The sequence below is a fragment of the Octopus sinensis genome, linkage group LG13 (assembly GCF_006345805.1).
Source record: "Octopus sinensis linkage group LG13, ASM634580v1, whole genome shotgun sequence".
Lineage (NCBI taxonomy): Eukaryota > Metazoa > Mollusca > Cephalopoda > Octopoda > Octopodidae > Octopus > Octopus sinensis.
Window position 1 is genome coordinate 29151863 of NC_043009.1, and position 11034 is coordinate 29162896.

An 11034-nucleotide genomic window follows, 5' to 3' on the forward strand; every position below is an offset into this window, starting at 1 on the left:
AACTATTAGTAGCACATAGAAATATGTATTCTGAATTTTAAATAATATACATATACATATACATATACATACATATGTATATATATATATATAGAGAGAGAGAGAGGAAAGAGAGAGAGAGAGAGAGACATGTGTATATATAGTTTCTAGATGAGAGACAGATATTCTCCATATAGAATACACTTCATAGTGCTCAAGAAATTTCAATTTGAGCAGATAGAGGAGTAAATGTAAGGAAGAGCAAATTAGGCAAGTCAATATAAAAAAAAAATAATACATTTAATACAAAAAACGTACACATCTTTACATATAAAAAGGTCTGACTTACACAGAATAGAAATGCTATCAGGAATTTCATCTTTAATGTCCTTTCTGTCAATACCTTAAATGTAAAATTCTGCCCTGAAGACGGAGGCTTGTATTATCCGATGATGAAATCGATTTACAATCATTATTTTGGACCATCAAATCTCCAGAAACAGCTGTTGGACTCATAAAACTCTTATTCAAGCATCTTTATTTCTTGATATCATTTTTATTCTGTGAAGGTTGGGCCTTTTTCTAAATAAATATATGTACATTTTTCAATGTATTTAATGTTTTTTGTATATCGGCTCGCCTAATTTGCTTATCCTTACATTTACATTTTCTCTTTTACTCTTTTACTTGTTTCAGTCATTTGACTGTGGCCATGTTGGAGCACCGCCTTTAATCGAGCAACTCGACCCCGGGACTTATTCTTTGTAAGCCCAGTACTTATTCTATCAGTCTCTTTTGCTGAACCGCTAAGTGACAGGGACATAAACACATCAGCATTGGTTGTCAAGCAATGCTAGGGGGACAAACACAAACATACACACACACACATATATACATATATATACATATATACGACAGGCTTCTTTCAGTTTCCGTCTACCAAATCCACTCACAAGGCTTTGGTCGGCCCGAGGCTATAGCAGAAGACACTTGCCCAAGGTGCCACGCAGTGGGACTGAACCCAGAACCATGTGGTTGGTAAACAAGCTACTTACCACACAGCCACTCCTGCGCCTTTTATATATATTATATATATATATATATATATTATATATATATAAATATATACATTTATATATATATTATATATATATATACATTTATATATATATATATATATATATATATATATATATATATATATATATATATATATATATATATACATATATAAATATATAAGAAAATATGCACACTTACATGTATACACACACATACATATATATACATGCATACATAGATACACATACATGCGCTTACATGCAAACACATGTATACATTCAAGTACACATATCTACAAACACATATACACATACACACACACATCTACAAACACATATATACATACACACACATACATAGACACATATGTATACATGTTGCTGTCCAAAACTATTTTAAGATAAGGGGATATACAGGGTGGGTCATGATAAGTATCACCTGATTGATCGATTAGTTGTTTTAAAGAGCAGGTGAGAGATAAAGATTTTAAAAAATCTAGACTTTTGTAAGATTATTCTGATATTCTATGCTAAATTCAATTTGTAAACTATAATTCTTGTCATTTTCTTAAATTTCTTTTTTATTCCTCTTTTAAATCTAAAATACTCTATAATTTTCAGTTTTTTTGTTTTTATTTTTCATTATATGTCATTCATGTTTTAACCATATTTTTATAGCTTGGCTGATTCTACTCTATGATCATCTCTAATCTAAAGCCCATCCCATCATCTTGTGATCCAGTCTTAGCACTTAAGAATGAAAAAGATCTTCACCTCAAAAAGCATAATGCTGCTTCTAAAACTGGAGCTTGTAAACCATTTTATTATGCTGATTGTCCTCTGCAGATGAAAAACTAGGACAATGTACAGAAATTAAGACAAATACCTTTCAGACATGGATTTTTCATTGATTGGGTGGAATAAGCTGGCGAGACAGGGTAACGAATACTGCAGTACTAGAATAGTTGAAAATCCAAAGACATCCATAGTCATGAATAAAACCCACAAAGGGATCATATGACGCATCACAAGTCATTACTTAAGACCAACAAGAAGTGTTAGAAGAGAAGGGAATGAGAGGTCAGCAAAATGTCTGTGAACTGATGTCATCAAAGAATGGAACGGGAAACAAAAACCTGGCTGTTTGTAAACATGCAACACAACAGAGAGGGAACTGAAGAGTCATGGCCAGGTGATTCCAATCTCACCTCTTCCTCCCAAATTCAAATTCTTTGATTTTTCTTTTTACTGATTTCCTTTTTTTAACTGGCAATGTTGTATGGTTTAGAAATGCATTTAGCAACCATATGGTTTTGGGTTCAATCTCATTGGGCAGAACCATACACAATTGCCTTCTACTATAACCCTCAGTTGACCAATGACTTGTGGATGGATTTGGTTGAGGGAAACTGTACGGAAGTGTGTGTGTGTTACATGTGGTGTGTATGTTACATGTGGTATGTATGTGTATATGTGGTGTGTGTGTTGCATGTGGTGTGTGTGCATGTGTGTACATGTGGTGTGTATGTGTATGGCTTTGTGTTTGTGTTTATGTGCCCCTACATCCACCTCTACTTGACAATTGACGTTGGTTTGTTTACATCACATAACTTATTGGTTTGACAAAGCAGATCAATAGAGTAAGTCCCTGACTTAAAACAAACAAACAAAACCCCCATAAGCCCTGGGTTTGACTTGATAAACTCTGCCCTCCAAAGCAGTGTCCCCACATGGATGTATTCCAATGACTGAAACAAATAAACAATACAAGATAAAATAAATGAGAGCAGATTGGCAGAATTGGTAGAGCATCAGGAAAAATATTTCACAATAATGCTTACAGCTTTTTCAACTCTGAGTTCAAATCTCATCGGAGTTATCTTTTCATTTTTCTTTCTGAATAAACAAAACGAATTCCCAGTGAAATAATGAGATCAAATAATTCCTTCCACTGAATATTCTGGGTTTCTGCCTATGAGAAATTACTATTCTCTTGGTCACATTGCTGAAAACTGGTCCTTTGGGTTGGAATGCTCTACATATATACCCTTTTTCATTTTTTATCTTTTACTTGTTTCAATCATTTGACTGTGGCCATACTTCTTTCTTCTAAGCCTGATATATATTTTGTTGGTCTCTTCTGCTGAATTGCTAAGTTACAGGAGAGTAAACATACCAACACCAGTTGTCAAACGGTAGTGGAGGATCAACGCAGACAAAAGGACACACACACACACACACTCATACACACACTCATACACACACAGACACACACAGACACACACACACACATACACACATGCATAGCTCTCTTGCTCTTTCTCTCTCTCTCTCTCCATATATATATATATATATATATATATATATATATATATATATATATATATATATATATATGTATATATCTGTGTCCGTTTGCCAGCTCTGTCTGGCCCCCGTGTTGGTGGCACGTAAAAGCACCATCCGTTCGTGTCCGTTGCCAGCCTCGCCTGGCCCCGTGCCGGTGACACGTAAAAGCACCATCCGTTCGTGGCCGTTTGCCAGCTCTGTCTGGCACCTGTGCGGGTGGCACGTAAAAAGCACCCACTACACTCATGGAGTGGTTGGCGTTAGGAAGGGCATCCAGCCATAGAAGCACTGCCAGATCTGACTGGGCCTGATGAAGCCTTCCAGCTTCACAGACCCCAGTCGAACCGTCCAACCCATGCTAGCATGGAGAACGGACGCTAAATGATGATGATGATGATGATGATCTGTGTGTGTATATATATATTTATATATGATGGACATCTTTCAGTTTCCTTCTACCAAATCCACTCACAAGGCTTTGGTCAGTCCATGGCTATAGCAGAAGACACTTGCCCAAGGTGCCACTCAGTGGGATTGAACCCAGAACTATGTGATTAGGAAGCAAGCTTCTTACCACGCAGCTATACTTGCCTTCATTCAGGACGTTCTTTAATTTCCAATCGTACAAAACGAACATTTTGTTTTTCGTTTCTGTCAGAATCTAAACTCTGACTGCAAATAAAAAGGTTAACTTGTCTAAAACATATCATGGAATTTTTCTCTTTCGTAATTTTTGTTATTTCATGCAACAAGATAATATTTTTGTAAGAAATAAAATAAGAATTGGTAAGTATAAAGAAATTTCATAACTCCATCGTTTTACATGTTATTGTAGCGATATTAGTTTGTTTGTCTTGTGTTCTTGGAATTCTTTCTCCTCTTTGGAACTTAGTGTTTTACTTCCATATACTTGTGTTTAATCAGCTTTTTTTTTCTTCTGTTATTTCAAAGAATTTGGATTTAACATTAGATTCTTAAAGAAATTATGATTATGTCTTGATGGTATTTCAGAAAAAAAAAATGATACTTTAAATATCAAGATAAACTGTGACATTTACATTGCTGTTGTAGTTATTATGATTATTATTGTTATTATTATTGTTGTTGTCATTGATGTTGTTGTTGTTGTTATTATTATTATTGTTGAATGAAACAGCAGTGCATACCATGAAAGTGACATTGGGGTAAAATATACGAAGTCCATCATGACTACCCATCTCATAAGGATACACCAAGTACTTGCATCACAATGATATGTGTGTGACAGGGTGATCTCATATCAAGATTAACAGTGCATGACCTTGCTGGTGGGGCCCACTTAGAATTTTCTTCAGATCTAGTAGCCCATGCCACTCAAAAGATCCATGAATAAAGGTTGTTTAAGGTTGATGAACAAAACGCCCATGCTTCCAGAGGTGAATTATCCAAACCCCAAAGAATTCCTCTTAACACATAGCTATAATTCTCCCCCACTACTACTTGTGATCAGAGATGCACATACCGTCATCTACTAAGGGACATGCGCAACTGGTTATGCTCAAACAACTGACAAGCAGATCTGTGGTACTGAGCAGAATGTTTGCTGTAGGCCATCTTTTATACCAATTATTATCATCATCATTATTATTATGAAGGTGGTGAGCTGCGGAATCATTAGCCCGCTAGGCGAAGTGCTTAGCAGTATATTATCTACTGTTACATGCTGAGGTTAAATTCCACCAAGGTTGACTTTGTTTTCATCCTTTCGGGGTCAATGAAATAAGTACCAGTTACCTGCTGGAGTCAATGTAATTGATTATTTCCCTCCCACTCAAATTTCAGGCCTTGTCCCTTTAGTAGAAAGGATTATTATTATTATCATTATTAGTTTTTCTTATTTTTTCAGTTTTGCTTCCAATTCTTGCTGAGTGTCTTCCCGACTCATAGGGCAAAGGAACTCACTGTATACATTGATTGGCCATTTAACTAAATGCACAGATTGTTCATTTTCAAAAGGAAATGGCAATATTAGAAAAGAAAAAAGTTTTTAATATATGAGTAGTAATCATTTTCACATCGATACTGCTTGTCTGAATATGTGTGACATACCAGCTAAAACAATCTTTTGCACTTCTTGCATGGATGGTAGGCCAAGGATCATTCTCAAATAAGTTTCAGTTCCTTTTTTGATCATTTCAAGTGCTCTTACAATCACTAGCATTACAACTGCCTTGAGATACCACATTTTTGAAAATCATCATCATCATCATCATCATCATCGTTTCTTTTTATCACAGGTTTTTTCTTTGAAGTCTTGGAGTCTTGCATGCATAGCAGGCTTGCTGCCTCCATGCTATCCATTCTTTTCAGGAATCTAATACTTTCCCTGATTATTGTGGCTGTAACAAGGAGGTAAGCCTTTTGTAACAGTTCTACTGGGCATTCTATTCCAATTTCCTTTATATTCCTCTTGATTATTATTATTATTATTATTATTATTATTATTATTATCATCATCATCACCATCATTATTAGTACTATTATTATTATTATTATTATTGCTATTCAGTAGTCTTAATTTTTTCCCCTGCTTTCTCTGATTAGTGAGACTTGTTGGATACTTGTAGTTTTTACCTTCGATTTGGCATTTTCCGCTGCATTGAAATACCAGTATCTTATATATATGGAGTGACCGTGTAAGAGCCCTTCCTGCCCTTGTCATGCTCTTGGCATTCTGCTGCTCCACTTTTATGTTTGATGCTAGCTTTTTTTTGTTTTTTGTTATATTCTTTGTTCTTTCTTCTTTTCCCTTACAAGTAATTCTAACATCACTGTATTTTTTTTGTTTCCTTGGTTACAAAAAAGTGATTTTCATTTGTTTTGTTCCTGTTAGGTAGCTGTTTCTAATAATTTTCTATAGTTCTTTGTTAAAGAGTTTTGTTATTCAGTAGTAGATTCTTCATAATAGCATTCTATTTGCAGATGGCTTCTACCTCACTGTAGTCATGGTAAATATAATTTTCCTACATCAGTTTTTTGGGATGGTGTATTCTAACACATGAATATGATACTACATTTCTTAGCTTTAGTTGTTCAGGAAACAATCAACAATCAAACAATCATTTACATAAAAAGGGGGAAATATGTGGCACCTAATGTTTCGATGGTTTAATAAAACTGAATGAGGTTTAACAGTAGTGATGTGCAATATAATTGTACTCTCTACTGAGAATCAGGGTCACACACTGACAACTTTAAATATTTATTTACATTATTTACATTTGATGGTTATTTATACTCATCTTGCTTGTTATTAAGAGGTTTTGGTTGATATACCCTCCAGCCTTCATCAAAAACTACCATAGCAATGAGAACCCAGGTTCAACATTTCCCCAAGATACCTGATGAAGGCTGGAGGGTATATCAGCCGAAACGTTGTGTTAACAAAAAACAAAATGAGGACAAATATCCGTCAAATGTAAATAATGTACATAATTCCTCATCTCTTAAATATAAAACTGAATAATAATAACATCGAAAAATACCTTAGGAATGAGAACCCAAGTTCAAAATTACTGCAAGACACCTGATGAAGGCTGGAGGGTATATCAGCTGAAACGTGTTAACAACAAACAAGATGAGGACAAATATCTGTCAAATTTAAATAATATAAATAATGTAAATAATGTACATAAATTCTTATCTCTTAAATATAGAACTGTATTATCTTTAAATATTTCTAGGATAATCTTTAATTCTAAGAAGGAGCCTGTAAAATCCATTTTGTGTATTGATATAATCATGTGCCAATATATCTACAGGAAAAAAAACAGGGATATAAATCTTTCTTCATATAGTTCAATATAAACATAGAAGGGTACATGTGTCAATAAGCCTAAAATATCTCAGCAACTATACAGGTATAACAATGCAGGTAGATTTGTATGTGAGACATATATATATATACAGGAGAGAGAGAGAGTGCAGAGTGGATAAATTTTATGGTGCTTAAACACAAACTGATTATGTGTGTGTATATGTGTAACCCGTGGCCTTTACAAGGGATGTAGCCAGCCCACTTATGCATACCTCTCCTTCTTTGGACACAAAACTCTGCTTGCAAAGACCTGTTGAGGCAAGTGAAATTAAAATTGAATTCGAAATTGAACCAAATTCGACGACTGGCACCCATGCCAACCTCCCTTCATTGGACACTAATCTCTGCTTGTAAAGACCTGTTGGGGCAAGTGAAATCGAAATTAAACCAAATTCGATGACTGGCACCCATGCCAGTGGAGTGCTGACAGATCCATCTGAGTGGGATCACTGCCAGAGCAGCTGTCTGGCTTCCATGCTGGTGGGTACATAAAAAGCACCATCTGAGCATGATCATTACCAACATTGCATTACTGTACTTGTGCCGGTGACATGTGAACAAAACATTTGAGTGAGGTCGTTGCCAGTGTCACTGGACTGACTCCTGTGCAGGTGGCACGTAAAAAACACAATTTTGAGCTTGGCTGTTGCTAGTACCGCCAGACTGGCCCTCGTGCAGGTGGCACGTAAAAGCACCCACTACACTCTCAGAGTGGTTGGCGTTAGGAAGGGCATCCAGCTGTAGAAACTCTGCCAGATCAGATTAGAGCCTGGCACAGCCATATTGCTTGCCAAATCGTTCAACCCATGCTAGCATGGAAAACGGACGTTAAACAATGATGATTATGATGATGATGATATAAATATATATATATGTATATATAAATAACTATCTATCTATATATATATGTATATAATTATATATGTATATATTATGTATATATATGTATGTATGTATATGCATATATGTATATATATACTCACAGTCACACACACACACACACAAATATATGTATCTATATATAGCTAAAGAGAGGAAAAAGGAATGTTTGCTTCAGGAAATATTAAAAAAAAACAAGAACAAAATACAACTACAATGTAAATAAACGTAAACAAATTGTGGAAAAAAAAAATGGTAAGTAGTAAGAACTGACTTTGACAGATTGCAATCTATTGGATCCTGAAGAAGTAAAGGATCAAGACCATTTCTTTGTTGCTGGGGTCAGCTCCATCAGAATCGATTGGAAGCAAAGATCAAGTTTATCTCCCAAGGATTTCAAAAGCCATTGTTGCATTCAGTTCTTTTACTGTAAATGTAAAACAATAACATGATTGATTGAAATGTGGATATTGGAAGTGTTGATTCAACCTAGCCTGGCCTTGCTTAAAACCTTACACCAGAAGCTTCCAAAACAACACCATTAACCAATATCTCCACCACCACCACCGCCACCAGATACACCAGCGGAGAAAGAACAGTCAGAGTAACACCCCACATCAACAACCCCACCGCAACCTTTGTTACTAGCGAGCCAACAACAAGAGCACCGCCACCTATCCTCCTCCACCACTACCACCATCAATGCAGCTACAACCACCACCACCATTACCACCACAACCACCAACACCAACACCACCACAACCATCACCACAGCTACTACTGCCATCATATTGCCATTGGTGTACCACCACCACCACCACAATCACCATCCCCAGTAGCAACACCACCACCATCAGCACAGACACCACCACCACTATTAGAATTAGTGCAAAGCTGTATATTTAGCCCCAGTAAATCCCCTTTCATCCTCCACCATCTCCAAATCCTTGAGGCCCTTATTTTGGTTATTATCCTAATGCTGAATTTTAGTCATTTTAGCCTGGCTGCCTTACAAGAAGTAAGAGATGGGTTGACCCCAGTCTGATATTTCAGGCCATTGTCTTAAGCTTTGTGTAGTTTCCAGTATTTAAAGAAGAAGAAAAAAAACAAGTGAAAGAAAAACAAAAAGGGAAAAAAGTGACACAAAAAAGCAGTAAAAAATAAAAGAAAACAACAACAACAAAGGAAAATGAAAGATGAATGAAACGCTTTCTTGAGTAAACTACATTACACACACACAACACACACACATCAATCTCTCTCACTTTCTCTCTTTCTATATATAAATATATATATATATATATATATATATATATATATATATATATATATATATGTAGAGAGAGAGAGAGAGAGAGAGAAAAGGGTGAGAGAAAGAGAGAGATAGACAGATATAGATATATATATATCTTTGCTTATATATGTATATATATACATATATACATATATATATATATAGGGAGAGAGATTTTTCAACATTTATCATTTCTGTTGTATATATATACTTTCTCATATACATATGTATATATAATTTATTATATATACATCTCATGTCGTCTGTATCTCTCTCTCTCTCTCTCTCTCTATATATATATATATATATATATTATATATATATATATAATATGTAATTATATATATGTATACATATGTAATTATATATATGTATATTTATGCATATACAGTAATATATAAAATATATATGTATTTATTATTTAAATGGGTGCATATATATTTATATATAAATACATCCATTTATATATATATACATACACAGACATTAAACAAGTGTGAGAGGTTAATAGTGGCCCTATAAGTCATTGATAGATGGTTTAAAATCTATATCTGATTTATCACTATCTCTTGGCTATTAATCTGTACACCCACAAGTATTCCATTGTGTGCATGCATACGCAAACAGACAGACACAAAGATATATATATATTAGCACACATGTATGTATGTAAATGTGTGCACACATTCACGTAATATGTGTGTTAGCGTATATATGTGTGTGTGTGTTTATGTAAACAGACAGCATAAATTCAATAAAGTGCATTCCATTGAGTTACATTACGTGTGTGTGTGTGAGTGTGTGAATACATACATATATATGCATGTATATGTGTGTATGTGTGTGTGTTGTGTATACATGCATATACATATATAAGTACATACACACTCCTACATACATATTTACATATATATGTATATATACATATGTCTATATCTATCTCTCTCAAAATATACGCATGTATATCTATATCTCCATATATGTGTGTGTTTATATATATATATACATACATATATATACACACACACACATGCTCACATATACTTATAGTGCATGCATACCTACATTTATTTATTGACATTTATGTATATAAACACTCATAACGATTGTACAGAGATGAACCAATACACACACAAACACACACACACATGCACGTGTGCTCACATATATACACACAGTCATATAAATATATAAACAATAAAATATAATGAAAATGGAATAACGACTATAAATCAATCAAAATATACATATTAAAATAAATATATATTTTTCCTAAGACATAATTATGTTTCTGGTAGACATAGATACATAAATATATGCATACATATGTTGCCTTCATAAGCAGGCGAAAGAAAAATGAACAAGAAAACAAAACAAACCAACTAAAAACAGGAAGTTATTTGAAAGATACTCATTTTATATAACATTGTAGCAGCAAAAAAGGAAAAAAAAATGCGATACCAAGTTATTTCATGACCAATGCTGAAATGTTGCTAATTCAGCTTATTTTATGTAATATATCGGGTTTGTTTTATGTTAACAATAAGTCTATATACGAAGCTACCATCATCATCATCATCAAGATCATCACTGTCATCATCATCGCTATTGTTGTT